Source organism: Kogia breviceps, chromosome 9, assembly GCF_026419965.1.
Source record: "Kogia breviceps isolate mKogBre1 chromosome 9, mKogBre1 haplotype 1, whole genome shotgun sequence".
NCBI classification, from domain to species: Eukaryota; Metazoa; Chordata; class Mammalia; order Artiodactyla; family Physeteridae; genus Kogia; species Kogia breviceps.
The window spans coordinates 39,674,644-39,701,672 of record NC_081318.1 but is presented as its reverse complement, the minus strand read 5'-3'; the positions used below and the strand labels follow the sequence as shown (position 1 = coordinate 39,701,672).

The 27,029-nt window shown below is 36.5% G+C and overlaps 1 protein-coding gene across 1 annotated transcript in view; it reads left to right on the top strand.

The window, feature by feature from the left end:
• Nucleotides 1-16,528, top strand: part of DNAJB9 (DnaJ heat shock protein family (Hsp40) member B9) — a 700,535-nt gene extending 684,007 nt beyond the window's left edge. The window contains exons 16-18 of the transcript XR_010842140.1: nt 8,129-8,232; nt 9,296-9,393; nt 16,204-16,528. The gene's annotated coding sequence lies outside the window, so the exon portion shown is untranslated. The remainder of the gene's footprint in view (nt 1-8,128; nt 8,233-9,295; nt 9,394-16,203) is intronic.
• The last annotated feature ends 10,501 nt before the right edge of the window (nt 16,529-27,029 follow it).

The following is a 27,029-nucleotide window of genomic DNA, read 5'->3' as shown; positions in this document are numbered from 1 at the left end:
ATGAGGAGAGAGAGAGAGTTTATGAGGAGAGAGAGATTATGAGGAGAGAGAGAGAAATTATGAGGAGAGAGAGAGATTATGAGGAGAGAGATTATGAGGAGAGAGGGAGGGATTATGAGGAGATTATGAGGAGAGATTATGAGGAGAGAGAGAGATTATGAGGAGAGAGAGATTATGAGGAGAGAGATTATGAGGAGAGAGAGATTATGAGGAGAGAGAGAGTTTATGAGGAGAGAGAGATTATGAGGAGAGAGAGATTATGAGGAGAGAGAGAGATTATGAGGAGAGATAGATTATGAGGAGAGAGAGAGATTATGAGGAGAGAGAGGGATTATGAGGTGAGAGATTATGAGGAGAGAGAGAGGGATTATGAGGAGAGAGAGAGAGATTATGAGGTGAAAGAGAGATTATGAGGAGAGAGCGATTATGAGGAGAGAGATTTTGAGGAGAGAGAGAGAAATGATGAGGAGAGAGAGATTATGAGGAGAGAGAGAGATTATGAGGAGAGAGAAAGAAAATATGAGGAGAAAGAGAGAGATTATGAGGAGAGAGAGAGATTATGAGGAGAGAGAGAGAAAATATGAGGAGAAAGAGAGAGATTATGAGGAGAGACAAAAATTATGAGGAGAGAGAGATTATGAGGAGAGAGAGAGATTATGAGGAGAGAGATTATGAGGAGAGAGGGAGGGATTATGAGGAGATTATGAGGAGAGATTATGAGGAGAGAGAGAGAGATTATGAGGAGAGAGAGAGAGATTATGAGGAGAGAGAGATTATGAGGAGAGAGATTATGAGGAGAGAGAGATTATGAGGAGAGAGAGAGTTTATGAGGAGAGAGAGATTATGAGGAGAGAGAGATTATGAGGAGAGAGAGAGATTATGAGGAGAGATAGATTATGAGGAGAGAGAGAGATTATGAGGAGAGAGAGGGATTATGAGGTGAGAGATTATGAGGAGAGAGATAGGGATTATGAGGAGAGAGAGAGAGATTATGAGGTGAAAGAGAGATTATGAGGAGAGAGCGATTATGAGGAGAGAGATTTTGAGGAGAGAGAGAGAAATGATGAGGAGAGAGAGATTATGAGGAGAGAGAGATTATGAGGAGAGAGTGATTATGAGGAGAGAGAGAAATTATGAGGAGAGAGAGAGAGATTATGAGGAGAGATAGAGATAGAGATTATGAGGAGAGAGATTATGAGGAGAGAGAGAGGGATTATGAGGAGATTATGAGGAGAGATTATGAGGAGAGAGATATTATGAGGAGAGAGAGAGATTATGAGGAGAGAGAAATTATGAGGAGAGAGATTATGAGGAGAGAGAGATTATGAGGAGAGAGAGAGAGTTTATGAGGAGAGAGAGATTATGAGGAGAGAGAGAGAAATGATGAGGAGAGAGAGAGATTATGAGGAGAGATAGAGATAGAGATTATGAGAAGAGAGATTATGAGGAGAGAGAGAGGGATTATGAGGAGATTATGAGGAGAGATTATGAGGAGAGAGAGAGAGATTATGAGGAGAGAGAGAGAGATTATGAGGAGAGAGAGATTATGAGGAGAGAGAGAGTTTATGAGGAGAGAGAGATTATGAGGAGAGAGAGATTATGAGGAGAGAGAGAGATTATGAGGAGAGATAGAGTATGAGGAGAGAGAGAGATTATGAGGAGAGAGGGATTATGAGGTGAGAGATTATGAGGAGAGAGAGAGGGATTATGAGGAGAGAGAGAGAGATTATGAGGTGAAAGAGAGATTATGAGGAGAGAGCGATTATGAGGAGAGAGATTTTGAGGAGAGAGAGAGAAATGATGAGGAGAGAGAGAGAATATGAGGTGAGCGAGAGCGATTATGAGGAGAGAGAGAGAAATTATGAGGAGAAAGAGAGAGATTGTGAGGAGAGAGAGAGATTGTGAGGAGAGAGAGAGATTATGAGGAGAGAGAGATTATGAGGAGAGATTATGAGGAGAGAGAGAGATTATGAGGAGAGAGAGGAGAGAGAGATTATGAGGAGAGAGAGAGAGATTATGAGGAGAGAGAGATTATGAGGAGAGAGAGAGAGATTATGAAGAGAGAGAGAGAGATTATGAGGAGAGAGAGAGAGAGAAATTATGAGGAGAGAGAGAGGGATTATGAGGAGAGATAGATTATGAGGAGAGAGAGATTTATGAGGAGAGAGAATTATGAGGAGAGAGAGAGAGATTATGAGGAGAGAGAAAGATAGAGATTATGAGGAGAGAGATTATGAGGAGAGAGAGGGATTATGAGGAGAGATTATGAGGAGAGAGAGATTAGGAGAGATAGAGATTATGAGGAGAGAGAGATTATGAGGAGAGAGAGAGATTTTGAGGAGAGGGAGAGAGCTTGTGAGGAGAGAGAGAGCTTATGAGAGAGAGAGATTATGAGGACAGAGAGATTATGAGGAGACAGAGAGAGAGAAATTATGAGGAGAGAGAGAGATTATGAGGAGAGAGAGAGATTATGAGGAGAGAGAGAGATTATGCGGAGAGGGAGAGAGATTGTGAGGAGAGAGAGATTATGAGAGAGAGAGATTATGAGGACAGAGAGATTATGAGGACAGAGAGATTATGAGGAGACAGAGAGAGAGAGAGAAATTATGAGGAGAGAGAGAGAGATTATGAGGAATGAGAGATTATGAAGAGAGAGATTATGAGAGAGATATTATAGAGACATTATGAGGAGAGAGAGATAGATTATGAGGGGGGAGAGAGAGAGAGAGAGAGAGAGATTATGAGGAGAGAGAGAGATCTATGAGGAAATTTAAAGTTCAGCTTAAGAGACTGGAAACAATGAGAAACAGGTAATATTGGTTCTGGGGTACCTTGGGAAGTAAGTGGAGTTTGAAGTTGGGTCACATTCCCCTGATGGCAGATCCTACTCAAAATAATTGTAAACCTAGACTTATAATAATAAAAATAATATGTAAATATTAATTACATATTCATTAATATTAATTCATCTTAATTGAATATTTACTATGTCTTAGGAACTGCACTATGTACTTTGTTTAGTGCTTTAAAAGATTTGAACCATGATTTTAAAAAGGATCTACTGTATAAGGAGATGTCTAATGTTCCCAATTTCTTTGACAGTTTTGTCTTCAGCAGGCAAAGATATCTGCTGAAAAGAGATCAATTTGAATAAGTATGTGAGGATAATATTTTGAGATGTAAACAGATGGAAGCTTCTTTTCTTGATATTTTCAACTATTCCATATGGCAAAAAGATTAGATTTTTTTGAACAGTCAGCATCAGGTTTTTCTACCCCTAAGGTTAAAATTACTGCCATGTCTGGGATGAAAGAGAAAGGAGAATGAAAGGCAAGTCTAAAGATAAAAAGCTAGTATGTCTTAGACAGTGGTTTAAGATGGTGGTTTAGGGAGATCCTGAATTTACCTCCTACAGTGGAGTAACAAATCTACAACCACATGTGGAGTAGTTTCCTCTGAAAAGACCTGAAAACTTGATGAACAAAACCTCCACAACAAAGGATAAAAAGGGAGCACTGAGATGGTAGTAGTGTCAGAGACACAGTCTTGCCAAAAAATCCCACCCCAGGTGAGCAATCCACAATTGGGAGGGAGCTCAAAAATACAGAAATTTTTCCTAAGAGTGATGAATTTATGCTCCACATCAGGCACCCCAACCCTTAGATCCCATGCAGGAGAGATAAGCCCTTTAACCCCTGGCTTGGCAAAACAGCAACGATACATCCAGGAAAGCCATAGTACTGTAGGAGATGATGAACCCAATCTTAAAGGGCTCATTTGCAGACTCACTTTGTAGCAAAAAATAAAGACAAAAACAAAAAACAAACAAGCAAAAAACCAGATTCAAAAGTACCTAGACCATAAGTGAAGGAGACACACTTAACTAATTTTAATGTATCTTTCAGAGAGACAGGAACCTATTGGTATTCTCTCTAGAAAGGGAGACACTGGTAGACACCATTTTTGAGACCTCATTCTACCTTGCTAATACTGACACCGGCAGGCACCATTTTGGAATTCTCCCTCTAATCTGCAAGCACCAGTAGGCGCACCCTACTGGGAGCCCCATCTACCTCCAAAGAGCCACAGCTATGCACCACAGCAACGAGGCCAGGCAACAGCCCTGCCCACCCCCATGCCTCAGCAGGAAGGCACACATAGCCCACACAGGGGCCATCTTGTTCTGGTGGCCAGGGAGATTGTGCTTCTGGACCCGATGGGACATATCATATATCTTACACAAAGCCACTCTTTCAAAACTGGGAGAGGTAGCTGATTTTCCTAATACATGGAAACAAACACAGAGAGCCTGAAAAAATGAGGAGACAGAGGAATATGTTCCAAATAAAACAATACAAAAACCTTGGGAAAAGGCCTTAATTAAATGGAGATAATCAATCTACCTGATAAAGAGTTCAAGGTAACTCATAAAGATACTCTCCAAACTTGGGAGAAGAATGAATGAACACAGTGAGAACACCAACAGAGATAAAAAATATAAGAAAGTACCAAATGGAAGTTACAGAGCTGAATAATACAACAACTGAACAGAAAAATACACTAAAGCTTTCAACAGCAGACTGAATGGGGCTTCCCTAGTGGTGCAGTGGTTAAGAATCTGCCTGCCAATGCAGGGGACATGGGTTCAAGCCCTGGTCAGGCAGGATCCCACATGCCACGGAGCAACTAGGCCTGTGCACCACAACTACTGAGCCTGCGCTCTAGATCCTGCAAGCCACAACTACTGGGCCCTCATGCCCCAACTACTGAAGTCTGTGAGCCTAGAGCCTGTGCTCCACAACAAGAGAAGTCACTGAAATGAGAAGCCCGCGCACCACAACCAAGAGTAGCCGCTGCTCGCCACAACTGGAGAAAGCCTGTGCAGCAACAAAGACCCAACACAGTCAAAAATTAATTAATTAATTAATTTTAAAAAAACACAGCAGACTGAATGAAGCAGAAGGATGGATCAGTGAATTAGGAGACAAAGCAATGGGACTCACCCAAACAGAGCAGTGAAAAGAAAAAAAAAAATTTAAAAAGTGAAGATACCTTAAAGGACCTTTAGGATAACATCAAGTGGTAAAGCATTAGTATTTTAGGGGTTCTAGGAGAAGAGAGAGAAAGAAAGAGCCAGAAAAGATATTTGAAGAAATAATGGCTAATTACTTTGAGGAAGGAAACAGACATCCACGTTCAGGAAGCCCAGAGAGTTCCAAATAAGATGGACCCAAAGAAATTTGCACCAAGACATGTTATAATTAAAACAGTAAAAGTTAAAGATAAAGAGAGAATCTTAAAAGTAGCAAGAGAAAAACCCTTGTTAATGTACAAGGAAACACTCATGAGGCTATCAACAGATTTTTCAGCAGAAACTTTGCAGTCCAGAAGGGAGGGGCATGACATAGTCAAAGTCCTGAATGGAAAAGACTCCAACCAAGAATTCTCTACCCAGCAAAGTTATCATTCAGAATTGAAGGAGAGATCAAGAGTTTTCCAGATAAGCAAAAGCTAAAGGAGTTCATCATCACTAAACTGGCCTTACAAGAAATGTTGAAGGGACTTCTTTAATTGAAAAGAAATGACACTAATCAATAACAAGAAAACGTACTGGGAATTCCCTGGTGGTCCAGTGGTTAGGACTCCACGCTTCTGCTGCCACGGGCCCAGGTTCATTACATGGTTGGAGAATCAAGATCCCACAAGCCGTGTAGCATGGCCAAAAAAAAAAAAAAAAAAAAAAGAAAAATAGAAAAAAGAAAAAGAAAACATATCAAAGTAAAAAAAATCATACTGGAAAAAGTAATGGTAATGCATCAATCACTTATAAAGCAAGTAGGAAGGTTAAAAAGACAAAAGTAATAAATGATCTTATTTGTAAAGCAGAAATAGAGACACAGATGCAGAAAATAAACATTTGGATACCAAGGGGGAAGGGGGGGTGGGATGAATTGGGAGATTGGGATCGACATATATACACTAATATGTATAAAATAGATAACTAATGAGAACCTACTGTATAGCATAGGAAACTCTACTCGGTGCTCTGTGGTGACCTAAGTGGAAAGGAAATCCAAAAAAAAGGGATATATGTATATGTTTTTCACTTTGCTGTTCAGCAGAAACTGATACAGCAATGTAAAGTAACTATACTCCAATAAAAAATAGATAAATAAAAAAGACAAAAGTAGTAAAATTAGCTAAAATTATAGTAATTAGTTAAAGGATGCGTGTGAGTGCATGCGTGCATGCACACACACACACACACACACACACACACACACACAGCAGAATACTACTCAGCCATAAAAAAATAGTAAAATCTTGCCATTTTTGACAACATGAATGGACCTTGAGGGTATTATGCTAAATGAAATAAGTTGGACAGAGAAAGACATATACCTTATGATTTCACTCATATGTAGAATATTAAAAAATCCAAAATGACCAAACCAAACCAAACCAAACTCTTAGCTACAGAGAACAATTCATGTTTACCAGATGAGAAGGAGGTGTGGGGTTGACAAAAAGAGTGAAGGGGGTCAAGCATATGAGGATTCATGGTAACTTTAGACCTTTAATGGTGATCACTTTATAAGGTGTACAGATGTTGAATTATAATGTACACCTGAAACTTATACAATGTTATATACTATTTTACCTCAATTTTTTAAAGAAGCTAGTGTGCCTTAGAGCTCTCAAGAGAGAGATGACAGAAACCCTGTGGCAACTAGATCACAAGAGGACTTATGCCACTGTTGTCTGTTGGGACCAAGAATACATCATGATCTCAAAGTTTCCCTTTTTCTGTGTGATATGGAAGCAGAAGAAATACCTGTGATGGCCATCTAGTCATGTAATGTTACTGAATAAGTAGACTATCCTCTGTAATGTTTAATAGTTGAAGTTTTGCTAGAATATCTTATTCATTTGACCCCTTAGCTTTTGCAAAAGAGATCGTACTTGCATTTAAGTTCCTTTTTGGAAATGAATAAATTATTTTTACCACTTTGTGGTCTTTTAAAATAGCAATTATATTTTCTAGGGGAGAAAGGGAGGAAAAGAGATTCAGAGTATGGAATATGTTCATTGGTATTAGCCAGAGGGATCTTACAGAGGTGATAGCTTGGAAGTCTGTAGTGACTAACACTACTTTTTAGTATCATAGAAGTAAAGTGCCTTATATAGATGTAAGCAGTAGCTTAAATTACATCACTCATAAGGCAAAACACATTTTAAACAGAATTCCATAGGCTGAGAAGGCAAGATTTCTTAAAAGGACTAGATTTGCTTCAACCTCTTTTTATAAGGGAAAAATAGGAATCCTTATTGCCCGTTTAAGAGCAAGTACTTCCTGCAGTCTTTTGAATTTTATTGGTAGTCTCTCAGGTTTCAGAGAAAATATTAAAAGTATATGTTTATGTATAACTGAATAGCTTTGCTGAACAGCAGAAGTTAACACATTTTAAATCAACTATATTTCAATTAAAAATAAAATAAATTTTAAAAATACTTAAAAAAAATAGAAGTAAAAGATAATTCATTTAGAAGTGCTTCCTCCTTTTTAGATGACAGATATACCAAGCAAGGCATCTTTGGGGGATGGGGGTTTGTTTGAAAGCCTTAATGCTCATAAATCACATTATTGCCGTTATATATTTTTGTGTTTTTTTTCCCAGAGAGCTCAATTTATAAGTTCAGAGACACTTTTCAAAATATGTTTCACTAAAAGAACAGATATGCTGCAGAAATACAATTTACTCTATTATTTTTTATTTTATTTTATTTCTACCATCTCTACGTCTTGCCATGGAATGAAAATTTGAGTGCAATGTAGAAAATTCATAGGTTTTTCCTTAATAAGTAAAGTCATAGTTTTCTCTTTTACATTATTATTTTAGTACTGTTTTGCTGAATTCCAGTGAGAGGGCTCTTTTAATATTTAACGTATTCTGACCTAGGATCAAAGGTCTAAATTCTTCTTGGAGTCAATGGGTGCTATTTGTGGTTTCCTAAGAGATATTTATTAACACTGAATTTGTTCCATAAAGCACAAAATGCTATGTGCAGCATAATAAACTATATTTTATTTATCCATAATTTGAACTATTAATATTTTTCCTCCTAGCTATAAAATGAATGCTGCCTGTTCAGCAGGAAGGCCAGCAGGCAGAGAGGCAGTATGGCACCATTCAAGAAGCACCAGCCTGGGAGACAGAGGAAAAGGACAAGGTACTCCCCGACTCTATTTCTAATGATCTTGTCTTTGCTGAGTGCACCTGACTTTTGCCTCCCATTGGTTCTGAGCCAAAGAAAAATAATTATTTCTTTCATATCCATGAATGTGTAAAATTTGTTCCACCCTCTCCCAAATAGGAGAAAAATATATCCCACTTTAATATGCTTCAGGTTAATAAGAATGAGAGATTGTCGCATATGACTAATCAGCATGAGGTTCAACCCATAACCATTAATTGATTTTATAATAATTCCTGTGAAAGTCAGTGTGGTACCATTGAGGAAAGAATTAGATTTAATACCAGCCAAACTTCAGTTGATATTCTAGTTCTAATACTAGTTGTGTGAACTTGATCAAGTTCTTTAAATTTTGGGGTCTTATCTGTAACGTGAGGTTAGCAATATCTACCTTCCAGTGTTGTTATGATGATTAAATAAAATAATTGATATATGTAATGCACATCTTACATAGTGAGTGTTCCATAAATTATGATTTTTGTACTGGAAAAACTCTGAAGTTTCATCTTCACTGATAGTTATATTGCCTTTCTTCTGATAAACCTCAGATGCCTGCTACTTATTTTGTCCTCTTTGGACATTTGCTAAAGATTTGATGGTTATTCAGTTCTCTGGTGAGAAAATCTTTAAACAAAGATTGCCATACTTTGTACCATGCTACCCTGCCTTTCTGGCCAACATTTGATTGGTCTATAACCAGTTGACTGATCAAAGAGCTAGTAGCCTATGGCTTAGTGTAGGGATATGACAAGAGTACAAAAAAAAGTCACTTGTATCTTTCTTTGAGGGAATTTTTAATGTGATCCTCACAAAAATGTTTCTTCTTCTTTCCTATTTACCAGTATACCCTCATAACAAATCCCCATTATTTGCATTTTGCCTGAATGTGTCTCTGTTCATCCAGTGCAACGGAAAATATATAACGCAGTTCTTCCTTTCATTTCATTAATAATATGGTACCCATGTGATATTGTTAATTGTGAACATTTTTTCCTGTTAAAGAATGGTATTAAAGACCATTGTCTACTTTATTTTCAAGGAATAGAATGGCACCACTGAGAATTCCCCCAGAAGCACAAGAACTAGTTATGAAGGATAAAACTGTCCACTGGTCCAGGTTCCTGATAAAATTACTATGTAAGTATCTAATGCTTATCTCATTTAGTATCAAAGTAAATGGTAACTGGGGGAAAAAATGATGGATTAGTTTAGCTGTGAAGTGTAATGGTTGCACAATTATATACAATGCCACTAAGTGGAAATTTTAACCATAATCACTTTCAAGGGAGATAAAATTTTCAAATAGCCTCTTTGGAAGATTATTAATTCATGTTTATAAATTATGTTAAAGATGAAAAGCGTTATTTAAATGTTAGAGTATCATCTAATGTGCCTCAAAGAATTTAATTTATGGGCAAAATGACAATTACCAGATTCTAATTAAATAGTAAGAGAGAATAATAGTCTCATGCTTTGATGATAGGCACAGTCCTTGATTCCTAGAATCCAGATCTAAGTTTATTGGTCTTAGGCAACCTCTACTTTTTCTGATCAGACTAAATGAAATTTTCTTCTCATGGGATTTGAAAAACTTAAGATGAGAGTGTCTGAATTTACTCTGACATTCTAAATATCATTGTTAATTGATTTTAACAGAGCTAATCAATTGTCCACTTTAAATCTTAAATTAAAGAAGTTAAGTTAATCCTGTCTCCTTTAACTCTTAAGACATAAGGTGATGTAGACAAGTAGACATGAATGATTATTTTATTCTCATAGTAATATTACTATAATCATTCATTTGCTTTCATACATATATGCATATGTTTAATATATATGAATATGAAAAATGATTAAAATAGGATGTAAAAAGTTGTATATATTATAATATTCTCTTTAATGGTAAACCGATAAAAAAACTCTACAGTGAATTTCATGTTTTAATTTAACGATGGTATTAATACTTTATATCGTAAATCTACCAGCTAACAATTATCTGCATTATAGCCTTATTTAAGAATCAACTTAGAATGAAATACAGCTGTATTTAAACTGAAGGCTTGACATTTTCTTACCCTCAGCTCGTGGTTATTTATTCTCAGCTTCAGTAGTAAGCCAGAGTATGCGATTAATTAATTCATTCATCATTCAATAAACTATTACTGGAACCCTCTTATGTGTCCTGGATATTCTGCTAAATTCAGAGAATGAAAAGAAAGTTGGATTTCATCTTCTGTTCAAATATTTTCCTCTCCAGGGAAAGGGATGCATATGTAGGTAAAGTACACCAATGCATCAGGTTGTGAAGATAGTATATGCACTATACATTATGGGAGAATAGATGAAATACATAACCAAATCTGGGAAAAAACAGAGAAGACTTCCTGGAGTGTGTTTCCTGAATGGAGTATTAAAGGATAAGTAGCTGTTAGCCAGGGGATGTGAGGCAGGGATGTAGTGACCACATTCCAGTGAGATGGAGCAGTTTTAGCAAAGGGAAGATATAATGTTAATTTTGGGTATGCTGTAATGGCGTGTGTTTAAAAAGGGACCACTAGAACGTGAGATCAGGAAAAGGCGGGAGCCAGGTCAAGATGGATCTTGCAGGCTAAGCTAAAAAACGTGGATATAATCAAATAAATCATGGGTTGCAGAGGGTTTTTTTGTGGGTTTTTTTTGTTTGTTTTTTTCTCCTCAAGGAACAGCTCATCGCATACTTTTTCTCTGTAAGAACATTCAGTATCCTGCAATGACAAACATACCTTTGGTCTCATGGCTATGAAGAGAGGAGGATCTATACATTCTGGCTCACCAGAAAGTATATATCCTAATTAGAGCTCAGGACTGAAAGTTACTTTTCATATTTCCTAAAAGAAAGATGCATCCTGATGGGTTAGGTAGTTCTATTAGGCAATGTCTCAAGGATATCAATCTAATTATCTTACCACTTACTATTCCATGTACCATTATACACTACATGCATATTTACATGCACGCACTAACAGATTCAACAAGCTAATTGATAGCCAAGTTCAGTGGTAGGATAGACTGTAAAAGAGTGATGTTTTTATGTTGAATAATTAGGCATTATATATTATAGGAGAAGGCCTTCTTCTGAACTTGGATGCAAATTTTCATTATCTTACTTCTTGACTCACCCCCAAGGAGTCAGAAAACTGTAGTTAACTTTTAGAATAAATTTAACTATACAATTCCTTAGGGTCAGAGGAAACTCCAATAGTAATTAGCAACCTAATTACCTAGGAGGCCTATACATTAAGTTCAGGATACGGAATTACTAGAAGAACCCGAAAAGAAATGGAAGGTTATTCCAAGTTATGCCTCATACTCTGAGTTTTTTCACTCTTAATTGGGGGAGCCATTGCCTTCTGTACCACATGAAGCTCTGATTAATCTTCAGGTAGTGTTTAAGTAATGTGCATGTTAGTCCTACTTATAGGATGATAATACATCATAAATGGCGAAATTTGTCTGAAAATAATGCAAGAAGCTTCATTTCATGACCTTTTAATTTCTGTTACTTTAAAATAATCTTTAGGGAATAAATTCACTTGCATTATCTACAAAATGGAGAGTATATGTCCCGGTTAATTTTGATGGCATGGTAATTCATTGAGATGTAAAATTGTGGATGTTTGGAAGGGTGTACTATTTTTTCCAGTGTTCTGGAAGAACCCCATTACCATCCAATTCCAAAAAAGTGTTTCTTCTTCTTAGTCTCAGGAGCACTTTCAAGCCCTAAGCATCGACCACTAGCTGTTGTCAGGACGACCACACATCTCAATGTTCCTGGGATAATATGATGCTGTCAGTGCTCTGCCCATACCCCCTCAGATCTCTTTGCCATCTTTGCACATGGAAGCTCCCAGTGTGGCTTCTATGCCAACAGCTAGCATTTGTGTCTCTGCCCTCAGACTCCTATGATCTCCTTTGCCTGAGTACCCAGAAAGATGGAGTTGCCTGGAATTTTATATTCATCCAGAGCTGTGCTCCACCAGTGACTGATGAATGTGGAGGTTTAAATATACTAGCTTTCTTGTCCCCCTGGCCCTCCTAGGTGTGATCCACATTCTTTCACTCTCCAAAGACCTCTTGGGTAGGTTTACCAAATTTAGCAAATAAAAAACAGGACAGCCAGCAAGAATTGTTTTTTGGTATAAGTATGTCCCACGCAATGTTTGGAACATACTTATACCATAAAAAGTTAATTATTGTTTAATTTAAAATCCATTGTAACTGGATGTCTTGTACTTTATCTGGTAAGTGCACTCCCATGGGACTTCACTGATGCAGCATTCTTGCTAGGCCTCTTTCCCGTCACAGTTCTACTTCCCCACTCCTCTACCAGGTTCTCCTGGGAATACATCCTAAGAAATCACTTTAATATAAACCAGGGTCTGCTTTTGGGGAGCCTAATCTAAGACAGCCAGCTGTATCTGTTGCCTTCTCATGATGATTAATACCTCTTACCCCCAAATGCTCTGGTTTGGATGATGAATTATGCGGTCACTCGAACTATTATAAGACAAAATTGATTGAGGGCATTATGCTGTGTTCTCAAGAAATATATGGAACATGATGAACTAGTGACTAAGGGGTGGGAATTGGAAACATTATTATAGGGAAGAGCGGGCTTGGTCTAAGGTCTATGGTTTCCAGAACAAGTGAGGATAATAAGTCAGGCCCTTGCAATATCCTGAAGAAGTTGGAGGACATTGCCTGTTTACTGTGACTGAGAGGCTTGATGCTAGACATCAGGGTTTTTGTCCTTATCAAATATATGCCCTATGCCCAAATATATCATAGAAATAGTGGAACAATCAGACTACAGAAGCTGTGCAGTTATGGACGGTGTTCCATATCGGCAAACAGAGAGTACTGACGTGAAGGACATTCAATGCCTTCACATGGCCCTGAGCTGCGTATGGATTAGCCCTATAATTATCTAAATTAAATTTCCCATTAATCACAAAAGATGCAAATAAGTCATATTTAATATGCTTCAAATAAAATAAACTTTTTTTGTACATCCCTGTTTGTATTGGGTTGGCCAAAAGGTTTGTTCAGGTTTCTCTGTAAGATGTTGAAGCTAATAATTTTTACCTTTTTAAGGTTTAGTCGTAACTTCTTCCAAGCATTTAAAGTGGCAACCCAAGAAGTTTTGTATTTATTTGAAATTTGTGATATAAATCTAATTTCTAGATTTATAATCTAGATAATGTACAGGATCATTTTCATATTAACTTCCAGTGATCTCAAATAGTAGCCATGAAAGTAAGACAAATATTTCAGGAGGAGAAATGTACAGACTTAGCATGTGACTACCCTTGTAGGATTTAAAATTTAATATGACAATTAAATTTCAGTCACTATGCTATCATGCATTCATAAAGTGAAAAATCACATATAAAGATGAAGTCAAATATTAGACTTACCTTTACTTAATGGGAATATAAATTGAGATGAACAGGGTAGTGTTAAACATATAACACCAAAGAGTATATTTTCCAATGCTTTACAAAATGAGCTGTGTTCATCAGTTTCCTTGGCTGAATTAGTAAACATAACCCCAACTTTTAAATGCACTTAATTTTCTATTGTCAGTACTTTCTCAATGGAGAAATAAAATTTAGAAATTAGAAGGCACGATGAATAGCCTTTATTCTAAGGTCAGACATATGATACTCAAAGCTAATGGAAAACATCATTCTAAGCCATAGCAAATTAGCCCTACCTACATAACAAACTGCTGATATCAGCCTGGAAACCATCTTGAATGTCAAGGGATATGCTCTTCATTTACAGTGTTTGATTGTTCATATAAATATTTAATGAAAATATTATTAGACTATTCAGCTGAGTGAAATAAACTGATGGCACAAGTAGCTAAAGAAGCTTACTTAATATTCACTAAGTGAAGTGGCATAATAATTTGTTTTGCATATTATATAAGTCTTGAGAGGTTTTATACTTTTAAACTTCTTAGCACTATTTAAAAGGCATCATTACTGCCATAATTATGAGTTTTTAATGTATTTTTATGGTTAATGAAAATGTAACACACATTTTACAGGGAGAAGGAAGACCATCATCCACATAATGCTTGATGAAAATGAGGTACCTCTGATTCTGAAGTTTGACTTACCGTTAATATAGCTTCACTGAATCTCACCAAAACTGTTAACTTTATACTACATAAAATTACACAGTGGGTTTCTCAAGAGTAGGACTTAAATGATTAAATGGATAAGGTCGAAAGCTTTTTAACTATCATGTGGGCTTTGAGTTTTCAGGAAAATTGTGAGTCACCTGTTTTGAATCATACTTTTAAACACTGTTTTAGTGAGGTGATAAAAAGAAGAAATTGGAAAGACAGGTTTTAAAGAATTGTTACAAGTTCATATATCTATGTGTAATATTTTTCAAACTGTCTTTCTAAATGCTGCATATGTTAGTTGTTTTGGAAAAATATTATTTAAATTCACACAGATGTACGCAGGATAATAAAATACACAGAAAGAGAAAGTATATGTTCTAAAAATATGTTCTTTGGACGTCAGGAACAGAGAAGTGGCATCAACTTTTTTTTTTTAAGTTAATAGAAAAAACAGATGACACTAGAGAACAAAGCATGCATGTGCATGCACGTGCTCACATGTTTGTAGTGTTAGCTCTTCAGTTTACCCCCAAATTATAAAAGGAATCAATCAATCATATTACTTCTTAAAGGTGAGGCATAACTAGCATTTGCTCAAGATTGCTTCCATTCTCAGTATTTGTAAGGAAACAAAACAGTGAACCCAGACACAGAAAAATGCTTAGGAACACTTCTGAGTAAACAATAAAAAGTAACCTTCATGTTCCTCAAACTTCAGCAGTTTATGATATAAACAAGCTTTTCAACCTGACAAATGTGGGCAGAAATACAGAAGCACATTTAGAAGAGCCTACTAACCACAAGTAATCAGCATACTATGTGTATTAGTCAGAATATCTTCCAGAAGGAACAGTGAAGAGTCAGTGAATCTGACAAATCCATTAAATAGAAGTGGATTAAGAGAACTCCTGTATGAACTTCTCTCCCACAAAGAATTTACTGAAAAATGCAAGCTGGAAACAGCTCTAGAAAATAGCTCCAATTAGCATTTTTTAAAGTTAATTTTGAGGTATAGAAACACTGACTTCTTTTAAGGAAAGAGTAAGTCATGTCACTGAGAAAATGGTACTCTATCTTCTAAGAGTATAATTTTATGGGGAATTTTTTGTTTTACTTTTGTTTTCTTACTACCTCTATTAATTTTATTTATTTAAAAATATATTCAGCCTTAGGGTAATGGCAGTCTAGAAGATTAGACCATTTTCAGTCTTAGGTAAAAATGTACTAAAACTCACCTGGAAGACATTGCAGAGCTATCAAGGCAGTGAAGAATCATGGAGTCCAGGTCTGGGAAAAGAAAGAAATCCAGGGAGGTAAGCCTCATATTTGAGGGGGCTGATTTCTGAAGATACATCTCAAAACCAGAATATGAACAAGAGTTTCTACAACCTCCTATGACTCAGAGACAAAACTTGGTATTCACAGAGCATCAAAGAGGAATAATACTGGTGAATTCCCATATATTTTAAGTAAGGGTAAATGTGGGAGAGATTGACATTTAAAGCTATTTCAGTATACCTTCTCAATCCTGACATTAGATCAAGGTGCTCTGAATTGCTGTGTCCCTGCTCACTTGCCAGTAGCAAGTATAAACTTTCTTTATGGGAATAGAATGTCTTCCTAGGTTTCCATTTATTTCTTTATTTTGTGAAATCAAAACAATCCAGGCACATGAAGGAACAAAAATTTTAAAGTAAAAACAAAATTAGAAGAAGAGGAAAGGGACTTTCCTAGTGGTGCAGTGGTTAAGAATCTGCCTGCCATTGCAGGGGTCGCGGGTTTGAGCCCTGGTCCAGGAAGATCCCACATGCCGCAGAGCAACTAAGCCTGTGCCCCACGACTACTGAACCTGCACTCTAGAGCCCGCGAGCCACAACTACTGAAGCCTGTGCACCTAGAGCCCTTGCTCTGAAACAAGAGAAGCCACCACAGTGAGAAGCCCATGCACCGCACCGAAGAGTAGCCCCCACTCGCCACAACTAGAGAAAGCCCGCGCACAGCAATGAAGACCCAGTGCAGCCATAAAGAAAGAAAGGAAGGAAGAAAGAAAGGACGGAAGAAGAAGAAGAAGGAGGAGAAGCAGAGGAGGAAGAGGTAGGGGAGGTCAGGGGGTGGGGAAAGGGGAGGAAGGGGTGGGGAAAGGGGAGGAAGGGGTGGGGAAAGGGAGGAAGGGGTGGGGAAAGGGAGGAAGGGGAGAAGGAGGAGGAGAAGAAGAAAACAGACTGTAAAAAAGGATCCACAGGGAATCGATTTAATGGAGTTGTCAGACACAAACTATGCAATCACTATTCTTAATATACTTAAGGAAATAAAGCACAAAATTAGATCTTTAGCAGAGCATGTATAAGAATTAGGTGTGTGCGTTATATACATACATACAGAAAATACATTAGAAAACAAATTGAAGCTATTGAACTAAAACATAAAACAATTAAAATTACGTTCTAAATAGATTAATGTAATTTCATGTTCGTTACAATTGAAGAAGGGTTAATCAATTGGAAGAAGTGTCAGGAGAATATAGCTAGAAGAAAGCCCAGAGACGCAAAATGATGGGCTGCACAGAAGAGAAAGTTAAAAACCTAAGGGCAATAGTCAAGTCGTCTATCATATATGAAAATAGAAACACAAAGGAGAAGAGAGAGATATTAGGCAAGAAAACAATACATATAAACCAGACACAGCAAAAAACAAAAATGGTAAATTTACCTAATCTTATAATTTTAAAGTGATTGAATATAAATTTTTTCAACAAATAAAACTACAGTCCTTCTTGGTTTCACTAGTTCTACCAAATGGTTAAGAAAGAAATAACACTCCCATGACATAGAGATCTTTTCATATTTTTTTATGAGGTAAGGGTACTCTTTGAAACTAAACCCAACAATGACATTATAAGGAAGGTAAAATGTAGATCAACTTTACTTTAAACATAGACTCAAAAATTATAAGCAAAATAAAAGCATATCCGATTCAGTATTATATGAAAAAGATGACATATCATGATCAAATTAGGTTTATTCCAGGAAGGAAAGGTGGGCTTAACCTTTAATAATCAACCAATTTAATTTTTCACATTAACAAAATAAAGGACAAATATATAATCTACTAAATTAGTACAGAAAATATTTGGTAAAATTAAACATCTATATATGATTTAAAAAAAAACTTCTAAAAAATTAGGACTAGAAGAAACTTCCTTAATTTGATCATGGGTAGGCACAGAAAACATCAAGGAAACTTTATATTTGATAGTGAACTATTGAATACTTTCTCTCCAAGATTAAGGCTAAAACAAAGATATCCTCTCTTAACACTTCTATTATGCATCATACCTGAAATCATAGCCAGTGCAATAAGGCAACTTTTTAAAAGGTAAAAGAATGGAAAAGGAAGGGAGAATACACATATTCATTATTATAATTAATGTGCAAATTTGACAAAGTTGTTGGATACTGTGTCAAAAAGTAGAAGTAAAATTATATGCATGTATATATAGCCTTTGCAGTAGCATCAAAGTGTTTTAAATACATTGGAATAAATCCTGTGAAAAATTCTCACAGCACTAGAAATATTGTTAAGTATACCATGTCCAAGAATGGAGATTTAATAATTTAAAGATGTTTTTACATTCCCTCAAATTGATTTGTCTATTCAATGTAATCCCAGTAAAAATGCCAGCAGGTTATTATGTGAACATTGGTAAACTGATACTGGTTTGGAAATGCAAAAGGTATTCTCTTATATATATATATATATATATGCTTAATTATAAAGCAAGAATAATTACAAAAGTATTGGCTAAGATAAATAAATCAATAAAACAGAACAGATATATCAGAGCAGCCTCATGAATATATACAATTTTATATGGTACAAGGGTGGTGCTGTAGACTGGTGGGGAAAGATTTTCATTTCAAAAAATGGGACAATGCCAAGTGGATAACCCTATGGGGGGAAAAATAACTTGACCTTTCTTCAATTGCTGGTGCACTACAGACTTTGGGAGGCAAAAACATGAAAGATTTTGGAAAACATAAAAGAGCACTTTTATGATCTTGGGTAGAGAAATATTTTTAAACAGGACTCCTAAAAGCATTAATAATAAAAATGATTGAGAAATTGGACTACGTTAAAATTATGTATCAGAAGTTACCATAAAGAGAGAAAGGAAATTAATGAAAACATTTGCAATCCATGTAATCTAGAAAAGACTTGTATCTAGAATACAGAGAAACACAGAATCCAAAAGAAAATGGGCAAGAGACTTGAACAGGCACTTCACAAAACAGGATATATCAAAATGGTCAATGAAAATACAAGAAGTGTGCAATCTCATTAATCATTGGAGAATGCAAATCAAAACTACTACAGCATACCACTAAACACCCTCCTGAAGGGCTATAAAGATTGGCAATACCAAGTTTTTACAAGAATTTCAAGCAACAGTATGCACCTCAATGTTCATTGCAGCACTATTTACAATAGCCAGGTCATGGAAGCAACCTAAACGTCCATCGACAGACGAATGGATAAAGAAGATGTGGTACATATACACAGTGGAATATTACTCAGCCATAAAAAGGAACGAAATTGGGTCATTTGTTGAGACGTGGATGGACCTAGAGACTTTCATACAGAATGAAGTAAGTCAGAAAGAGAAAAGCAAATATCGTATATTAACGCATATACGTAGAATCTAGAAAAATGGTACAGATGAACTGGTTTGCAAGGCAGAAATAGAGACACAGATGTAGAGAACAAATGTATGGACACCAAGGGTGCATAGCAGGGGGTGGTGGGATGAACTGGGAGATTGAGATTGACATATATACACTAATATGTATAAAATAGATAACTAATAAGAACCTGCTGTATAGCACAGGGAACTCTACTTCACTTTGCTGTACAGTAGAAACTAACACAACATTGTAAAACAACTATACCTCACCAAATAAATAAATAAATAAATAAATAAATAAAAATAAACTAAAAAAAGAGAAACTTTAATACGGAAAAAAATTAAAAAAATAAAGCAACAGTGTCTCTCATACACTGCTGATGGAAGTAAATTTTTGTATAAACACTTTGGAAAACCATTTGATATAATTATTAACTTTTAAGGTAGATATTTTCCATGATTTTGAAATTCCTCTCTGCTTCCAACATGTACACATGTGCAACAAGACTTGTCACAAAATATTCATAGCAGTGTTATCTATAATTGCTAAAACCTGTAAGTAGCATAAATGGCTATCAAGAATGAAATGGATAAATGATTGTGATATAATTATTTCATGAAACCATCTCTTGCACTGAAAATCAGCAAACCTCAGCTACACATACAATATAGATGGAGTGTATAAACATAATGCTGATTAAAATATGCTAGACACAAAATAAGGCATTTTGTATTTTAGGAAGACATTAATTCAAAGGACCAAATACATGTATAGGTTTCAGGCAAAACTGTCCTCCAAAATACATCCTTCTTTTAATAGAACACGTTTATCTGTGAACTTGTAACCCCTAGCACAGTGCACTGCATATATTATTGAAAGACCTGCTGATTGGATGCATCCTTCAGTTGGGTAAATGTTTTAGTGAGTGAGCTATCTATTATTCTAATTGGATGACCTGCTATATAATCCAAATGTATTTTTTCTAAGCACTTTTGCATTTTGGAGTAGATGCAGTCAAACCAAAGGGAATAGAAGGTGAGAGAATAAAACAAAAAGAACTTGTTACAAACTGTATAACATTGGTCTCTTTAAAGAGATCATTTAGAATGAGTTTCTAAACGCCAGGCCAGGCTGATTTGGTTAGGGAAGGTAAATTGTTTTTCTTAGACTGAAATGATTAAATCGGATATCAAGAAGACTACAAAAAAATGATGCAGGCACAAGTACCAGTGATAGATTTGATTGGACATCTCTAGATGTCACAAATCTGATGATGATTCAGTTCAGTTGAACTACGTCATTAAGCTTGATGCTCTATCCTAAAATAGAGGTACTTCAGTTATAAACCCAGACTTCTATGCAGGATCAGTGTTCTATGGCAGTGGGAAATATTTATAAGATGCTGTCATTGCCTTTCTTCATGACTTTAGGGAAGGCAAATGGAGTCTTTAGAATTCCAGCCTTTTTCTCTCCAAGTTGAACTTTTTGGCTAGATATTATACTCTTTAGCATTTCTCTGTAATACTAACCAATGTATGGCCAAGGGTAAATATCCTAGGGAAATGAGTCTATTGTTGTCTCACTGTAGAAAGAATTGAATCCAAAATACCAGGGAAAATCAATAACTGAAATCCAGGTGAAGAACTCATAATTTGTTCCTCAGAATGTTGAAGCTAAAACAGGATACTGAAACTCTTCCCTTAAGCTTCAAAACAACAATCTTGTAATGCAAGATGGGATCTATGCAGCTAAGTAACCAGATTTATTCCTTAAAAGAGAAAGCTGAGACTAGCATATAATTATAATCATATAATTAATATTTGAACATTAATTTTGACATGAAAGAGATTTTTAGTAAGGGTTCTTGTGATTAGGTGTCATTCCGAGGAACTCACTGATAATATCCTAAATATACAATGTCATGTCATTCTCTATTTCCACGGAGGAAATAAATTTAACCTACAGCAGCATGAACCCAGTCACATATATTAAGAACTGTTTTGATAGAAAAGTTCATTGAATTTAAGAATGAACTTATTTGGAAGAGAATTTGCGGTTTCTGCTACTATGTAGTTGTTGAATAATAAGACTCACCCGTCTAGTATGACTTTCATGCATTTCCAGCTGAAGCCAACAGGAGGAATCAGATACACTTTCAAAGATCTTTGCCATCATATAATTATTCAAGACTGATGCAATATATTTTAAGAAGCCTAATTCAAAGATCAGAAGACAGAGACATATGTAGCATTGTTGTGAATACAAATCACTTCTGTAATATTTACAGTTATGGATAGATGGTAGATATTGAGCTATTTGCTTTCTTAACATTTGTTAAATTCCATGAAGAAGAATGCAAAATTTCCAATATATTAAGTTTTCTGATGATGGTACTTTATTATATAAAACAAAGTCTAATATAATGCTGGAGTAAATTTTGATACATTTTATGTGGAATCAGCATATTTTTATAATAAGAAATCATACTTCTTTTGTAGAAAATTGTATATCATACATTATTGGTACCAAAAAATATTTAATTTGATTTGCTTAAATAGTTTCCAGATCCTCAAGATCTTATTTTAAAAATTTAATAAAAATTGAACCCTGTAAAAAGTCACTGTGTGGTTAAGATTAAATTAAATCATATTCTTTCCCAGGCTTGGTATTCTCATCCTAAATGTTACCATCACATAGTTGTGATTTTAATCACCATGTCTTTCTGGGCCCAATTTATTAAAATAAAACAAAATGAATTTTAAAGTCTACAGTTTTATGCATAATATTACATTTTACATGTTTTTCAAATATTTATGCTATTTACCTTAAATTATACTTTTTAAATTTACTTTTAAATTATACTGTTTTTTACCTTAAATTATACAAAGGAAAGGCATTTCCTTTCTATTTCCTTTGAGTATAAACATTATGAAGAGAATAATGAGAAGACACAACATCAGAATACCAGTGTTTAGAATAAAACATGAATTTAAGAAGTATTCATGGGGCTTCCCTGGTGGCGCAGTGGTTGAGAATCTGCCTGCTGATGCAGGGGACACGGGTTCGTGTCCTGGTCTGGGAAGATCCCACATGCTGCAAAGCGGCTGGGCCCGTGAGCCATGGCCACTGAGCCTGTGCGTCCGGAGCCTGTGCTCCGCAACGGGAGAGGCCACAACAGTGAGAGGCCCGCGTACCACAAAAAAAAAAAAAAAAAAAAAAGAAGTATTCATAATTTTCCGTATGGAATAAATTCAAACTTGTCTTTTACTTTAAAAAATATTTATTATTTATTTTTGGCTGCGTTGGGTCTTCGTTGCTGCGCACAGGCTTTCTCTAGTTGTGGCGAGCAGGGGCTACTCTTTGTTGCGGTGTGCGGGCTTCTCATTGCAGTGGCTTCTCGTTGTGGATCACGGGCTCTAGGTGCACGAGCTTCAGTAGTTGTAGCACACGGGCTCAGCAGTTGTGGCTCACGGGCTCTAGAGTGCAGGCTCAGTAGTTGTGGCACATTGGCTTAGCTGCTGCACAGCATGTGGGATCTTCTGGACCAGGGATCAAAGCTGCTGGCGGATTGGCAGGCAGATTCTTAACCACTGCGCCACCAGGGAAGTCCAGTCTTTTATTTTATTAACAAAACTTTGAAGCATCCCTGTGTGTCAAAAACAGAACATTGAGAACCATCAGGTGATGAGGTGTTGATTGTACAAAATCACATCAGGCACATTGAGTGAAGAAATTCACACAGGCTGTTTGTATTCATTAAGAACTGAAAGCAGAGTTATCACATAGTGCTTATTTTTACCATGTTGTCTACCAGAAATTTCACCATTATGTCACTGTATAAAGAACTGAACTCTTTAACAGCATCCTCTGTGGTCTGGTGTTTCCATATGTAATTTGAAATAGTTTCCAGTAGATGGCAGTATAGGTACCATATCCAAGTGGGCAGTCACATCATAGCAGATATGACTGCTATGATAATGGATATTATGGAAGATCATGGAAAGTAGCTTTAGTGTAGGGCATATTAAGTAATTCTATTTATTTTTAAGTTAAAAACTTAACTCTTAACTAACAAAATGAGGTCAATATATAATGAAGAGAGTTTGACAAGCAAGGATTTTAACAATGACAAAATGCTCTGGAATCTAGTCCTATACCAGGCACTACAATAAATATGAATTTCTCTCATTAGGATATATATATCACAGTTGAAGCCTTTACTGCATTATCTAATTTCATAGATTTCCAACTTGCGTATTAGCTCTATATCCTGACTTCATACCTTTGAGGCAGCCTGACCCTTTGAAACTTGCTGCATGTCTCAACAGCAATGAACAGTAAGCAGGCCACTCCAGTCACACTTGCAGTAGCTTTTTTGGGTCAGCCTTGTTTCACAACTATCTCACTGCCCTTCTATTTCAGAGATCTGGGCTCCGGCTGTATCTGCATTTTTCCTACCCTCTCCTTGCCTTTGGATTTGTACATTGATTTTGCTTTTCTAGGCTAGTAGTATTAACTAATATTCTCTAATAAGGATGCTGACTGAGTACCATCCCTGTTTTCTCCTTTCCTAGATTCTTAGGTGGGATACCCAGTTCCAGTTCATTCTCTTGACTTCTCATTGGCCCCCTGACAGAGTCTACTCCAAATCATCAGGTGAAGACAAAGTTCTCAGTTGTTAGAGAACATAACATAATACAGATTACAAATGGTGACATTTTTGATTTCTGGCAGAATTCTTAGAAAGACACTCCGGCTACTCAGAAGGTGGACTGAGCACTAAAAATACTAGAGCATATCAAATGTAAATGACTCTGGTATTTCAGAAAGCTGGAGACGTCTGCCAATGTGTTGCTGTTACCACTTAAACATTTCTGATTTTAAATGCAGGAAAGTACCTCCAGACTAGAAAGCTGAGAAAAGAGATAGTTTTGTTTTTCAAGCACTCCGTTTTCCAACTTTAATTAAAATAGATGTCTTACGTGAAGATTCTTTTATTTATGTAGAATACGCTGCTAAAGTGTAGGTTTTTACTGTCTGAAAAGCCTTTACTGACCAGGAAAATGAGGCCAGGCTAACTCAGCTTCATTTAAGTCCTTTGAAATTTCAAACGTTTCAATTTCAAGCACTCTTCACAGTGTTTCATGCTAAGCTCTCTGGATAGGTCTGCACAATGCCAAATGAATTGCCAGGGAAGGAGTGAGAATGACATTGACCAATCCTTGATTTTTATTCTTGAATCTGTCAAGACTACTCATTGGGAAGTGGATTAATGTTCACAAAAGCCTTTCAATGTAAGTCTCAGGCTACAGGGCTAACATTATGAATCCTCTTAGAAGGTTTGTCACATATTGCTCTGAAAACTCCGGAAGTTATATTTTCAAGGTTGTAGGTGTGTGAAGATTTACTTAATTTGTGAAACTTATTTTACAGCTTTTTTCTCTCATCATTTAATAGATTGCTGTCTTTTTACCTCTTTGAAGCATCCCTCTACCTATATCCTAAGACTATAAGGAAAGGCATCCCCTCTTCCTTTTCAGTCATTCTTTCTTTTACTCAAAGTCTCATTAGTTTCACTGTCTGACAGTACCATTTTCTCCCACTCAGGTATCCAGGGGAAGCATGTCTTTTTGTTCTTTTTGGCTCCTATCATGCTAGGATGCCACCAATTATAATTCAAAAACTTTGAGAAGTAGGTTTCCATATTATATTTCCCTTTAAACATGTAGTGAAGTATTTCACATAAAATGAGTACCAGTCATTTTTTCAAAGATTGATTGATTGACCTGCCTTTCAATATGAAGTGATGTAGCAGCCTCATGAAATGTTAGCATTCATTTCGCATATTGCTTTTCTGACAGAACATGCATTATACAGGGTATTTCCTTCAATTTAGTTGAAAACAGGTGTTGTAGATCATCCTCAGAAGATCGTAAGTGTGCATAAATTCATACATCTTTGGTAAGAATTCTTTGCTGGCTAAAGTTGAATTAAATGACTTCCATTTCTTTGGGGAAGGGGAAAAAATACAGAAAAGGCATTGCATGCAACCTGGTGAAGGCTCAATAAATAGTAAACATCAGCTAGAATAAACATATTTTGAATAAATATTTTCAATAATTGTGGTGTTAAGTATGAAAATTTGATTTTGAGATTTTTCAAAATATTCTTTAACAAATTATATTTAAAAAGAAGACTTTCACTCATAAGCATTCTAAATACATGAGAAAAAAGTAAGCAGATGATGGCAAATATCACCAACAATGATGCTAATCATAATGGCAAACCCAACAGGAAGGAATTTATATACCACTTGTAGGAAGACAAACAATGACTTTAGGAATTCTCTGGAGATCATGTCTTTTTTTAAAAAAGGGAATACATGTTTTCATATAAAAAAACACTGATTAGTCTGTTATCCTTGTAAAAATCTGAATTCCTAATTTTAAGGAATCAATGTTAGTTTTTTTTTGAGGGATTTTCACCTCAGAATTGGATATTATTAAAAGCAAAACTTTTTCAGTTTAAGTAGAAATATAAAACTTTCTCTAATATTTAATAAAACTGACATGAAATATTATTTTAGACATTCAAATAAAGTATTTGGGTTTTTTTAATATAAATTTATTTATTTATTTATTTTTGGCTGCGTTGGGTCTTCACTGTGGTGTGTGGGCTTTTCACTGTGGTGGCTTCTCTTGTTGCAGAGCACAGGCTCTAGGCGCATGGGCATCAGTAGTTGTGGTGCACGGGCTCAGTAGTTGTAGCTCGCAGGCTCTAGAGAGCAGGCTTAGTAGCTGTGGCGCACACGCTTAGTTGCTCCGCAGCATGTGGGATCTTCCTGGACCAGGGCTTGGACCCACGTCCCCTGCATTGGCAGGCGGATTCTTAACCACTGCGCCACCAGGGAAGCCCTGAAAAGATCTCTTTTAAAAAGTAGCTAACGCTAAGTCCTAATGCTGCTTTTATGTAGAATCTATTTATACTCTCACTATATCCCCCAAATTATTTATTTGGTTTACAAGAATTTAGTGGATGCTTTTTTTTTCTTTTTTCCCTTCCCTTCCCTTCCCTTTTTCTTTCCTTTCCTTTCCTCTTCTCTTCTTTCTTTTTTTCTTTGTCTGCTCACGTTCTCTTCACCAGCAGGACGAATGTTCACTGCTAAAGGCCCAAAGTTACCCCCTTTATCAGAGGATTTCCCTCAGCTAAATAGGAGCAAACCTGTCCGGGAAGTTATACATTCACACCCCAAAAGCACCCACCAGCACTGCCCAGGACAGCCATCAGTCAACAACTGATTGAAATGAGGGTACATAAAACTGGCCTGCTTGCCTCACAGTGGAGAATGACTGCTTTAGTTCATGTTCCAGAGCTTCCTGTGGGGTCAGGCGAAAGGCAGTGCTCCGGGCAAAACCACACCTTTCCTGACTTGCTCTCCTTCCCCATCCTGCTTCCCTCATGCCCCTTCTCCTGAGAGCCCTCCCTCCGTACATCACTTTCACCAAGTTTCTAGCTCAGGCTCTTCTTCTTAGGGAGTCTAGCCTACAAAAAATTTCCAAAACTTTTACAATTAGCAAATTAGAAAATTATGAATTGCTAAATATCATCAAAATGAAAGACAGACATGAAAGATGACAGCTTGAAAAAAAAATACAATTCAAGGGCTTCCCTGGTGGCGCAGTGGTTGAGAGTCTGCCTGCCGATGCGGGGGACACGGGTTCATGCTGCGGTCCGGGAAGATCCCACATGCCGCAGAGTGGCTGGGCCCGTGAGCCATGGCCGCTGAGCCTGCGCGTTCGGAGCCTGTGCTCCGCAACGGGAGAGGCCACAACAGTGAGAGGCCCACGTACCACACACACACACACACACACACACACACACACACAATTCAAAACAAGACTCAGAACTTCTCT